A 14,877-nucleotide genomic window follows, 5' to 3' on the forward strand; every position below is an offset into this window, starting at 1 on the left:
AATTTATATTTAAGATTGTCCTTGAGGATGGCCAAACTGGTCGAAACGTTGGACTTTTTAAGATATAATAAGGAGTGTTTTGAGGCTTAACTTTGAAATATATTAATTAATTTAAAAGATAATAATTAATTAATGTTACACGTTTAATAAGTAGCAATTAAAGTTTAAAATATTTATAAATGCATTATTGTATAAAACGGAAAATTGATTGTACATGTATTCTCACCTGTAATTAACCTTGTATTGTAAGTAACCTTGAATCTTAACTAGAATAGCAAGAACCACGATTGTCTTTACGTCATGTCTATAAAATAGTTTTATTTTTGTTTATTCATTTAATTTTTTTACAACAGCAACCGTAAATAAATGCTATTAGATAAAAATAAAAACAATAAATCGACTGTCCACTTAGTGTTAGCTATGCTGTTATGATAATTATCCTTACAGCTCACTGCAACCAGGTGCATTAACGATTGCATAATGCATTCGGTTATAACTACTATTATGGAATATTCTGTAATGTTTTTTAATCTTTTTTTTTTAATGTTCCATCAATAGTATTTGAAATATAAAATAATAATCATAACAAAATATTGTTGTCATAAATAAATATTATGAATACTATATTTAATAATTCATAAATAAATATTATGAACTTTATTTTGTTTGATAGTAAAAATTATCGGAATATGCTACAAAAATATTTGAATAATGGAATAGATTTGTTACCAACAACTTTATAATTTTTGTTGATGTCAAATATCGAAAGAGAATAATTATTTATTAATTTATTTTTATCCTCGACGTTTCGTCCACCTATTATGACCCAGTAATATTGAGTGATTCCCAAATTTTTAAATATATAACAACAACAATGGAGTTTAGTTAGAGGATTTTATGTTATTATTCATTTTAAATGGAATCGAACATTTAAAGTTGTACCGGTACGTTGACTGCCTTGAGCAAGAACGGTCGACTTGAGACAAGTTATTGCTCACGGTGGAAACCATCTGTCTTTCTGCTGGAGGCAGCTTGCTCTGTGCAAAAACTGGACCCTCTCCATCTTCGGACTCCAGGACTCCTTAGTTCCCTACCCCTTCCTCCTTCCCATCTCCTGGAAGGGACGTGCTAAGTTGAAGTGGGACGCGATTTCTGCCAAGTTGGTAGAGTATTCAAAACGTTAGGCAAGGCTGAATATCGATCAATACTTATATAATTTCCCTATTCATATTCATTGAGTTAATTTATAATATTAATCAAAAACAAATACTGGATAAAGAGCAACTATAATCTCACAGATTTTTAAAAAATATATTTTCATAATATTTAAACATTGTAGGTTTTCAGCAGGACTGAAAGAAAAAAAAGGGAAAGAAATATTTAAAAAAAAAACTGATAAAATGTAGAATACATGAAATGGAAACAAAAATGTAGATACAAACTGACATAGTGATGAGTAATAATTATAATATTCCTAATTATTAATTTTTCAGTTTATTATTAATTTCTATGCGTTAAGAATTCGATTTTAGTTTTTAGTTTTAACAAAATGATTATTTCTGTTTTATTTTCATATCTCTCTCTCTTTTTTTTTTTTTTTTTACACATTTATTTTCATCATGTAACTTCTAAATTTATGTTAGTTTTTAACTCGAGGTTACGAGGAAGTGGGTAGCACCATTATTTTCTTGAATATCAAAATCTCCCGAGAGTATATATATATATATATATATATGAGTAAAATTTTTATTATAAATCTAATCTAATCTAATCTATCTGACTAAAATTAGATTGTTTGAATCCTTATCTAAGAGGTGATAGCAATGTAACAAGAAATAAAAATTGATTGTTAAATATTAATAAAGATCCAAGGAAAACTTCCCATGATTATGAAACAAGGTAAAATTCTGTTTTTTTAATTTCCTGTTGTAATTTTTAATTTAAAAAAGTATTTTTCTTGTTGTTTATATCCCATAAAACCGTTAAAGTGTAAAAAATAAAATGTGATGCCGAATTTTATTTATAAAAAATAAAAATTTGACAGGGTTACCTTTTTATAAAATCTAACGACACGAAGGAATAACAATCCTCCACCCCCCCTCCCTCAAATACTTATTACAGCCAAAATATAAAAACAATACATAAAATGAATGAGAGAAGTAAAGGAAAAAATTTTCGATCGATGTTCAATTTATCTTCGAACTCCGGATAACCTTTGATAATTCAAAGATATACGCATTAGTAATTAATCAACAGTTCTCAGACGTTATTTTGATCCACAAATTCAATGGAATAAATAATTTCACTGAACAAAACAAAATATCATAATAATACAAATACAATCTTTAAATTAATTAATATAATTTGATAAATATTTAACTAATATTTACTACTCACGTTTTTATTAGAAGGAATTAGTAAAGTTTAATCCAAATTACCTGAAACAAAATATAAAAAAAATTAATTAATTATATCACAAATTACAACAATTTATTAAAAAAATTAATCGATTAAAATGATTGGCCAATGACTTGACAGATAGTGGCGGCAAAAAACGATACGGTAGCTGACCTCAGCTGTCAATAAAGCTGGATTAAGAGCTAAAATATTACTAGAACGGAATTGAATCTTATCTTAAGGGATAATGGTTTTGTAGGATGGAATGTCAAAAGGAATGTAATAACATCAGCTCCAAATAAGGAAACGTCAATTATCAAAAGATTGGATAGATTTGAATAAACCTGTTCGAATTATAAGGGAAGTAGGAAATGAGTGAGAATCTTGTTCACTGCTATATCTCATTACAACTCTTCTAAATTCTATTTATCATTTCTAAATCCTTAAGTCAATAAAATTTAGTGACAATGATTAGTGTATGTGCGTGTGTGTGTGAATAATATAGCATAATATATAAAGAGAGAGTCAATTTATTATAAAAGTTATACTGGCGAATTGCATTGGGTTGTATACATAGTACACGATTTTAAATTAATAAAGGTATATTGTACTTTAAATTAATCTATATTTCTACTTTTTATTTTTGTCCTTTTTCCAAAACATATATATCTCTGTATAAATACATTAATTAAAATTTATTCAGAAAATATATTGTTAAAATCTTAAATGTAGTATAAATAGACATATACATCTAATAATATTAAATAAACATTTTTTTCTTTAAATATTTTTTTAAAAATAATATTAAGAATAATATCTATATTAATATATTATAGATAATCGTTATACAAATATAACGATTATCAACAAATGTTCCAACGTTTTCCTGCCACGAAAGAAATATGATTAGGAAGAGCAGAAACGGGGAAGATACAGGTCGGAGTAAGTTTGTGCAGGTAGAAAAATTTAAGAGTTCGAGGCTTACAACTAGAAAAAAAAAGGGAGAAATTGTTGTGATTATTCTGTAAAAACTACTTAGTTCACGTCTTCTGTCAAGAAATTTGAAAGTTAGACTTTACAAAACTTTTAAACAGGATTAAGGGAAGAACATTTAGAAAGAAGATTTAAGAAATTATAGTGAAAAATATTTGAACCGAAGACCTAATTAACTGTATTACTAAGACAACACCCAACTCCGAGAACTGCATCTGGGATAGAAGAGGGACAGTTCAGGTGATACAAATGGACGTGCAAAGGAATTATATTTGGAAACGAGAGGTAAACATGCAAGGAATCTATTTATCTATAATAGAAAGGGTCATTAAATTCATTCATAAGACTAACTTAATAATCAGCCTTTAATTATTATAATTATCTATTTATCTTGCCTTATTTTTAAAATTAGAATAGTTACTTCTCTGCTTTTCATCATCCTTACCATTATCGTAACGATTATTAAACAAATTATAATTGCCTAGCTAGATAATATTTCCAATTTTACGGAAAAGAGGCCTACTGGTGCGGATCTGCACACCATACCAAAGCTATGGCTGTGGAACAACAAGGCCTTACCAAAACCAACAACCAACGGGCGTTGATGACCAGGCTGTTCAACGCCCTTTCAAAACTAACAAACAACGTTCGAGGAATAAGCCGAAACGTTTGAATGGCGGTTGGTGGATAGATGCGATAGGCTGCAATTGGTGGTATAGACATCGGACCCTTTCGTAACTATTGAAATAGCTAACTGTTAAATCTGTTGGTACTTTTGTCAAGTAATATGAAATAATACGTTTCAGAATATAAAGACATTTTTAATTATAAAATGCCTAAATAAAAAACTTAATTATGTTTTTTTCAGAGTAAAAAGTAAAAATGCTCTGATTTTATTAGTCTAATAATAATTTAATCTATTAAGCTTTTGGAAAAAAAATTAATTCATAACCATAACCGCTCTTAGCAATACAGTTAATTCATAACCATAACCGCTCTTGGCAATACGGTTAAACCACCCTACCTAAGAACACAACACCTACGATAACCCGAGATGTAGAACTAGATGCGATAGGAGATATGAAATGATATGTATAAATACTAGTTTATTTTTTCCCATCTGTTCCCACAGGTGCACCCACAATTATCAAAGGTGGGTGGGAACATAACCAGTCATAATGGGTCTCAATGACTGGTCCGAGCTCAGCGGGTGACGATCCAATGACAGGAGGCCGGTTTGAGCTTCCTCTTCAACGGACATCCTTCAGAGGGTCGTCCGGAGCTACATGAGAGGATATGAGGCAAAAAGTGGATTTCGAGTGACCAGTGGGCGCACAAAGCTTCTCCTAATGGGATGCAAACTGACCATCTGCAGGATAGGAAGTTGTCTGCGTTTTGTTATCTCAATACTATTATCATGTATATTTTTGGAAATTAATAACCAACAATATTAAAGATATTATTAATGAATTAATAATATTTTAAATAATCAATAGTTTATTGATAAATTAATAAAAGACGATCGATGTGTCTCGTGAAACAACCATGATAAAATGCAAGGCATGACGGGGAATGGGGCCAGAAATTTCCACGGATAAGTGATATCGGGGTATCACTCGGACTCTGTCTACCAATTCTCGTTCAATACTATATGAATCGTCTCCGTTATAAAGGAGTGCGGAGTCTAGTTGGGTGACTACACTACGTACCTAGTTAAGTGATTGTTCAAATGATTCGAATAGAATTATTTTTAATTTAAAATTTCAGAATTTTTTTCCACCGTGTGATAAAGTGTTGATTTGGTACACATTTTTTTCACATCATACGATTTTATAAAGGAAACAAAACCTTTGCTAAACCAACTGAAGAAATATAAACAAGCTTATGGGAAGACTAATTAATTTTTATTACACAAAATTTATTCAGATAAAAAATACAAAATATAAATTATATGGAGAAAATTATCTATAAATTAAATATAAGGAACATGTAGAACAAACTAATATAATGCTGGAGTTGAGAAAAGAACCATGGAACGTCTAAGATAGATGAAAAAAAAACAGAGGCAAGAAAAAGGAAGAAGATAAAAACTATTAATGTATTGAGTAGCCTTTCATAAAAGAATAAAACTAAATCAGTACAAAGAAAATATCGTAAAATTACATGCCATGGTGCTCCTGACAATTAACGATAATAATACTATCAAAAGAGTTATTTTTACAAAAATTTGCCAACCACTAAAATAACAATTAATTAATCAATTTAACATATTGTTTAAATATGATATTACTAATGAAATACATATTAATTTATATATTACTTAATTGAGCGATTTTATATTTTAGATAACTAAAATTTTATATAACCTAATCTGATGACTTAAAAGTAACTAGCTAAATTTCAATAATCACTCCTATTTTTTTAACTTTTAATGTAGAATTTGTTGCAAGTAAATTTAATAAGAAAAATTACTTTTTTCTCCACTAATATTTCTTCCATTAACGGTCAATTAGAAAAACAGCTATCACATTTCCTATATTTTTCTATTTCGATGCATTGAAGTATACGTCAATCTTAAATTTTCTGTACTTGCCAAATATGAAAATGGAAGAATGTTGATATAAAATAATGAATGAGAAATAGGGCTTTCAAAAATATTAATCACTAACGGACCAGTCAATTGAAAAAGTGCTTTATTCCCCCTGTTGATATGAGAGACAGGAGTAAAAAATTAGACCACTTACACGGATATTTTGGAACCGGTATGTCACCTACACTTTTTTGAATTGTAAAAAACTACAGAAAGGGTAGGATAACAATAAACAACAAAAGGGTTGACAAATGTAACATCATTAAGGGGAGGGGTCAGTACTACCGGCCAGCTCAACTGGTCAGTTGCTCAGTCCTTGCGTAATCATTTTTTATATATATATATTTTTTTTAACAAATTAATATTGTAGCCTAAGATTTATTGGTTGCTACAGAGGGTTGTTTAGGTCACTTCCTACATCAGTCCATTTCAGCTTACGTAAAAACATTATCGATTTCATCATGGCTAAGGTCTGAAAAGAGTTCTTTGATGTCTAAAATTAATTATAGAAAAGCAAATTTTATTTATTTTTTGTAAGAAGCCATCACATTTGATAGGAATCCAAAACACAATGAAAAATCGCTTATAAATTTTTAATTAGGAAACAAACAATGCTATCCAAAAACTTCTCAACATACCATAATGTGTCCATAAGGATATAGGGATGTTAATCATATGCAATGAAAATATTTTTCTGATTTCACTGTATTTTTAAATGATTTTCCAAATTTAAAAAATTAAAACACAATAGTGCTTACTTTATTTATTTTTATTTTGGACGTTTCGGGGATACTGCGTTCCTTTCTTCAGCACATAATCTGCCCAGAAGATATCGTAAAGATATCTGCCCGAGTATTATCCGGTGATTTTTTAAAGTATTATTTAGCTTCTTTTTTTTTTTTTACAATTATTACTTTATTCTTTTTTGAACATTTTTTGAAAAAATAAACTATTATTAGATACACGATAAAAAAAATGAATTGTTAGTATCGAATACCAGCTCATTAATTAAAAAATTAAAATTTGTATTGCTAGAACCCCCAAGGGTGCAATACTTTGTAAGGAAATACTGTCACTAGGCCAACGGTTGTGCAAGGTGATTTGGTCAGAATCACGCTTTACCACCAGATTTTTATACAATAAGGGGTACCTAATTTATGAGGCTGGGTGGACCACAGGAGTGCTCCAGAATCCACAGGATTGACTCACGACTACAGTGTAACTTAACCTATAATTTTAGGGAAAATAGAGATATAGAAGTTTGTAATCCATAAGACCCAATTATATAAGACTATAACCACCCAGGCAGAATCCAATTCCTCCAGAACCTTCGACCCTTTTGACATCTCCTTGTTTGTTGACAATGTCGGCTACCCTCATAACACTTTTGGAACATGTTTTAGAGTCGTTCAAGTGTGAAAAGGGTCGCCCGGAACGCACTGGTAGGGAACGCCTCGTGGTAAGGAGTGCACACGCAACTCTGGGGTCGGCATAGATAGTATCTATCCTTATCTGTAAGGATTGGGAAGGATTTGGGCCCGTTCAGCCTTCCACGAAATGGATGTTGGAATGTTTGCAATCCCCACAAAGGTTTATGTGTCTTTTTAGCCTTTTGCATTTTGAGGCTTCAGAGTTTTAAAAAAAATATATGGTAAATGATTAATGGTTTCTATTACGAAATTATGTATTTACTAGGAAAGCTGTACTTTCGATTAGGAAATGTAATCGACACCTGGATGTTTGTTTTCTTAGGTCAGAAAATTTCGTAATTTTCAAAATAACATGACCTTCACTTTTGAAAAATTATAATTGCCTTCAGATCACAAAGTAAGAATAATAAAAGCAATAATCTTAATTTATATATTTATTCTAGTCTTGGACTTTTAGAGAATACTGTGTACTGCTCTTCAGCATTATATGGCTCACTGTTTGTGTGGTATGTTGTACTTAATATATACAAATTATCGACATAATCATTTTTGAATTTAAATTGAAGTAATCATTTTTAATTTTATAACAAAAAGTAAAGTTGCTTGTTCAATGATTAATAGGATATAAAAAGGTTAAAAGCTTTAAGGTATAAGTAAGGGACTGTGGGGGGGGGAGGGGTTTTAATTTAATTAATTATTATTATATTATGATGAAATTCCAGCTTTCAGGAATGAACTTCCTTCATGTTTAATGTATTTTCTTTTAATTATATTTTTATTTTAAATTTTTCAACCTTGTGGTAATTATAATTTTTAATAATTTGTTCCAGTTATATTATAATTATTAATATCTACAACAATCATTAAATCCCTTCCAAATCATCACAATGAAAAATTCTTATTCTGGTTATTATAAAAAAAAAATATGAATAATAATCTCAATAACCTTTAATATTTTAATATATTATGACAATACTAATATTAAAAAAAGTAATTAATCTATAAAATTTATGAACTTAAAATAATTCATTAGAAAAATAGCTATATTCTCAGCCTTGAATATAGTTCTCTCAGTCATATTTTAATAATAATTTTCGCATATTAATAAAATATATTATTAATAGCATTATTTCAAAACAAACACACGCAAAAAAAAATATAACTACATAACTCATGAGAATTGTCATGTCCAACACACGTAGTGGATGGATGCACATTACATCATAAAAAAAACGAAAAAAAAACCAACAAGTACTCATATCTAATCAGAGTTATAATAATGATACAAGATGGAATATTCCTTGAGATTTATCCGATGTTTCTTTACGGTTGATGTTTAAATAAAAGTAGGAATGTGGCCTTCAATCAGTAATTATTTATTTTTATTGTTTATGTTATGCATATCTACATTAATCGATTAACATAGTAGATGAATTTAAAAGTAGCCATTCAGAAAATTGGCGTTCACTCAAAAATTATAGATCTTGTGAATAAATAAATGTCTCAAAATTAGGAGATCTTTTGACTTTAAAAGCACAGGTCAGTTTACAGACATTAATTGAAGAAACATATATGAGTAATATTTTATCAAAGGCAGTATGTCCATGAATACGTTTAAAAATCCAGAGTAGATCAAAGGAACTATCTTGGGGAGGGCGGTTAAAATAGTATATGTATAATTTCAAAATTTTCGCCTTTAAAGACTTATATTTTAACTATGCGGACTTTAAAATTGTCTTCCAGTTTTCATTATCATGATCTTTTTCTGATTGAAACTTACATTTTCTATTCATTCTATTTCTATTTCTATTCTATTAATATTGCATGTACTAAATAAATAAACAAATTATCAAGTATTTAATTTTTATTAGTTGAGAAGCTATATAATTTCTCAACCTTATTATAGAAATAAAATAATATAGAATAATTATATATATATAACAAAAATAATTATAGAACTAGGAACCAGGGTAATCAAAATTTTAATTTTGATAAAGTAGAGGATTAAAATATAGCATCAGATAATACATGCAGAAAACATATAGAATTGATATACACCACTAACTCTATTAAAAATACAGTAAATTTCAAGTCGGGTATGAGTGAATTAATAAAATGAAATATCTAACAATAATTAATGTATGGCGAAAATAAATAATAATAAACCTTTCAAATTAAACATAAGTGCACAGTCCAAGTAGGGAGAGGAACAATTAAATAGAAATCTACAAATAGGGGTAATTTGAGAATTGAAATAATATATTTAAAAATTACATTTTATAAAATATTTTAGTAAAACATCAATTTCAGGAATAATAAATGACAGCTTTTATAAAAATTAAGATAAATCCCTTAAAAGGAGGATATATAATAATATAGCATAATTTTCAGATAAACGGATAAAAATATATTAATAATTGACTTTGCTTATTTGATGTAATTGTTATAGATTAACAAAATGTGATATAGTAATAAATTGTGAAAATTTGTAAATGCTTTTAAAAGTTAATAAAATATGGACAATGTCCTAAACATCGCCCAATAATTCAATAAAGTAGTAATGAGGATTTTCTCTGGAAAAAAAAACTGTAACATATAATTTCATATTTTTTGTAAAGTTTTATTAAATTTTGTAAATAAAAATATGTGTTTTTTTTAATATGTTAACCTATCCCAATGATGATGGTATTGGACTATGATAGCCAACGGCAAAAAAACACATTGACCCTCCTAAAGGTCCTAGGATGTTACATTACCTTGCCTATTGTTGCCCATTTAATAGACCTAGCTAAGCTTTTCCTGTCCGGTCCTCCTATTCTTGAACTAGGAAGGCTTTTGTCGAACGTCTATGATCCGCTAGACTTGCAAGTCCGGGATCAGGTTGTAAGAGATACGTTGGCGGATTTGTCAAGAGCACAAAAGGAGTGACACGGAGCCCCTATGGGAATCCGCCCCCAGTTGTTAATTTGCATTCGAGCTGACCGAAAAAAAGGAAGAAAAAACCGAATTTGCTGGCGGTGATCTCCAGGCCAAACAGCGGGGCACAAAGAGTTTTTGCCTCGGGGCTACGGGAACAGCTCATGAAAGAGCCATTAGACATTTTTTTCTTTTCTTTTTTCCTTCCTGGTCTCCCCCCCCCCCGAGCTATCGTTGAAAAGGTAATAATATTATTCATTGAGTTCATGGTTGGCGGTTGGGTGTGTGCTGGCTTCTCTCAGCGGGTATTGGATCAAAACATATGCTTATAAATTTCCTGCGGTCCGCGCATCTCACAAATTTTACTTACCACTCTACTTTGAGTTGAAATTATAATATTTCCGGTGATAATTTTCCAATTGAGGCCTTCAGTTGACTGATTTACCTAAGTTATTACGTAAAGTTAGGCATCAAATCCTTTCATAGCTTATATTTATCCGTTTTTTACTACTAATAAAAATTTTAAATGGTTAGTTATGTCATATAATTAAAATTAAAGGTTCTATAGACGATGATGTTTTGAAAATTTGGCATTGAAGCCTAGGTAAACAATTTCGATGAGGATAAGACCTACTTGATAATAAAGATGATTTCATTGTACATTAATATACCGAGTGTATTGAAAATCATTAAAGCCATTTTTGATAAAATCGATTCTAAAAAGTGGCAATTCTATTCGGCCGATTTTATCGAAGAAGTTGCTGTAGCATCGAAGGCATATACCCACCATAACAATGTAACCAATGATTTGCATTGCTTATATAATAGTTATTGTAATAAAACTGATGTTTGTTGAAGATGAGGAAATAATAAAATATGAAATCATTTAGTAGACGTATTAAAATGTTACGATTATCTTAATTGCATCTGCACATTGCATCTATATTATAACGTTTGAGTACACTCTTACACATTATCAACCAGCTTAATCTCATAACGCTGTTATCTTTTTAAAACGTACTAACGTCAATTAAACAGTACATTAATTTTGTTTAATAATAAATTAAATATTAAGTTTCTGAATAAAACAGAAAGATAAAATCCATCAACGATTTCCGAAAATTATTTTTTTAATATTACTAGTAGGATACTGAATATATGAGAAAATTTTAATTTACCATATCAATGTTCTTGCACATTTTATTTTAATGCTCATCCTCCATTTAACTGCACTTTTTTTTCTTTTTAAACTGTCCAGCATCTTTTATTTATTAACTAAATTATTATAAATATTTTATTCTCTTTAGCAATGTAGTTAATTTAATCAGATAGTCAAGGGTAATATTTAATCATAATTAATTCACTTTCACTTCTAAATTTGTTGTCATAATACGATTTGGTGATAGGCCTATGTAGATTTGTATAAACTCGTTTGTGTGATTTTTTTTTAAATGATAATGTTTTAAGCTGTTGGTATTTCTCTGTCTCTCTCTCTCTTTTTTTTTTTTACTTATTTTATTTTTGATAGTATTTTATTATATTCTCATTAATGTATATTTGTTTTAACAGCCCGAAAGAAGTGGACTGACACCTCCTAAATTACTATAGTCAGCTATTTCATTCATACTATATTACTTATCGGGAGATCGTTGATTGACCGTGTGTAATACCTTCAATTATACTACTTCAAAACTCACTTGTTTCCTCTTAATATTCTGTTATAATACTAGAAGCCAAAAAAGAAGATGGCCTCGAGACCTTCAAAACTAGAAATGTTATTTGAATTCTATCAATGGGTAGATTCCCTATCAGATGGATAGATATTTCATCCCATTGCACAATAATGACATCACATTTACTTAAAATATTTTTAATTAATTGCAAAATTCAATAAATAAGTAAAAAGGTTTTTAAAAAAAAGCATTTTTTTTTTTTTTTTATAAACGGGTAATCACAATGTTAACAAATATCATGAAAACTGCTACGAAGAACATCATTATAAAATGCTTCAAAGTGAATTTAACTAGCATTATTTTGAATACCAAAATACGTAAATACGTTTTTTCAAGATGACCTTTTTTTGACAAATGCAGCATATTTTGTAAAAATATATGTACGTATTTAATAACATGATAAAACTTTTAATGATTGATTATCAATTAAATTATTGAATAAATATATGGTCAGAACAGCACAACAAATAATTAGTGAGGTGTAGATAGTTGACCGTAGATTAATGATTGGAGAAGTTTGTCGGGGGGTGCGGTCAGCAAAGAACATAAATAAACAAAACCATATTTATTTATTTTATGCCGACGTTTCGACCTGAGTTTCAGGTCTTCATCAGGGGTTATGGCCTAGGGCCAGTTGCAAGCCTACCTTCTACGCCATAACCCCTGATGAAGACCTGAAACTCAGGTCGAAACGTCGGTATAAAATAAATAAATATGGTTTTGTTTATTTATGTAGTTCTTTGCTGACCTCACCCCCCAACAAACTTCTCCAATCAAAAAATAATTTGATTTCCGAGACTTTAAGATGGCAGGCGTGCATTTTTCATTTGAGGTTTATCTCAGCCAACGGTCATTTTAAATATCCAATCTTTAGTCTGAAATAAATCACTTTTTATACTATGAATCAATTCAGTCTTACTTGGGACTAGCCGAATTAACATGGAAAAATCGCCACCCGCCTTATTTCATGATGGCCAATATAGTTATTTGGCTTTGGACTAGACTTGAATATCTTGTTATCATAGTAAAATGAAATCTGCTTAGAAAATGACTACTCGATATCATTACACTTCCGTTGGGATAGCACCTGCTCAATCTTCTATGCCTTTCCATATCCTCCAATACCGATACTCCAGCTGTTTAACGATATAGCTACTATTGGAAGGACCAATGAAGGAGATGTTTTGACGGGCTGCCATTGACGAAGGTGCTATGAGGTCAAGCACATGGGGTCCTGTGATAATTGCATGTGGGGAGGGTAATCGTTCGTGAGGGTCCCTTTCATCGCACGTCACTCGCGCCACGGGTGGGCCCAACCGTCCCAATTTGTATTCATTAATCCTTCTTTTCCAGCTCTATTAGTGTCTATCCAGTCTCAACTAGAAGGATAATGTTCGCTTATTAACCATATCGTTATATGTCAGGATGGTTTGTATTTGATTATTTCATTGCTAAGTGGAGTGTGCTGTTCTAATGTACAAGTACATCGAGGTTGTACATTCTTAATGGTTGATTAATCAGTTAGAACTAATGGATTGCAATAAATCATGACCAATACTTATACATGACCTACAAGTGGCTTTTATACACGAAATAGTCAAGGAACCGACAAGCGTTACAAACACCTAGCTCAAAAATAAAAAGTTTTAAGAAATTTAAAACCTATATTTAAAGTGTTTGAAGCTAAGTTTTTAAAAACTTAAAATTTTGCACCAAAAACTATTTCAATTTTTTTTAAAATATTAATATTCACCTGTCAAATAAATGTTAAAAATCAATTTTTTCAGTAAAAATTTAACTTAACTGCATCAGGCGATAATAATAATTTCTAATAATAACTAATAATTTTATATTTTATTTAAACACTATCCAAAATAGGCTATATTGATTTTTTATAGAAAATTCCTTTAATTAACCAATGAAGAAAAATCAGGAATGTATTCCCAGGTTGAAAACAAATTTCTGGAAAAAAGAGTAGTAATATAGATGTACAATATACAATTGGAAAGTTAATGATTGTAGGAACAAAATTACCCAACAAACAAAGGCAGAAGAGAGTTCATTTATTTATATCTATGAGTTTATTTTTGTTACATAGGAATTATGCTTATAAAATATTTTTCACAATAGAAGATTTTACTTCTTATTATATTAGGAATTTTTGCTAAAACTCCTACCCATCAATATAATTATTTCATACATTTTTTTATCAACGTTTCGGGACTATCTCCCCATCTTCAGTATCAAAAATTTGAAATAATATTACAATATTATAAAATAAACAACTTTGTTTAAGCGTGAAAATTTATTTTTAAATACATAATATCTTTATTTACTTTTTACGTAGTCATTTTAATAATTAGACTTGTTTTATAAATTAAACACATTTTGTTTTACATTTTTTTCATAAATAAATTCATTTTTTAATAGGTTCATTCTTTAATCATATAATTTTTTGGTCAGGGCGGTTTTCACAAGACGTTATTATTAAATAGATTTTTATTTTATATTATGCCTTAAGATTTTTAAAATCTAATAATATATAGGCCTCCTAAAATAAAATTACAACCCGGCAAGTTCAGTGGCACCAAATGAAATGCCATGTCAAAAATAAGTAATAATATTTCTATACTTATATTTATTTTAATTTTTAATGACTTTTATTAGAAATTTTATAGTATAAGAGTGAATAGGAGATAAGATGGAATTGTTATTTTTTTCTTAACTTATGTTCATATTATTTTGTGATTATTATAATATAATTTTACTTATTGTTATAGCTGTAATATTTATTTTGTATTACTGTTATTATAATTGT

At 29.2% G+C, this 14,877-nt stretch overlaps 1 protein-coding gene across 1 annotated transcript in view; it reads right to left on the minus strand.

Annotated features, from left to right (window-relative positions):
• Snoo (Sno oncogene) overlaps positions 1-14,877 on the minus strand; it is a 240,681-nt gene that overhangs the window by 82,490 nt on the left and 143,314 nt on the right. The gene's annotated exons all lie outside the window — the stretch shown is intronic.

Source organism: Halyomorpha halys, unplaced genomic scaffold (assembly GCF_000696795.3).
Source record: "Halyomorpha halys isolate HHAL.00 unplaced genomic scaffold, Hhal_1.1 Scaffold321.1, whole genome shotgun sequence".
Lineage (NCBI taxonomy): Eukaryota > Metazoa > Arthropoda > Insecta > Hemiptera > Pentatomidae > Halyomorpha > Halyomorpha halys.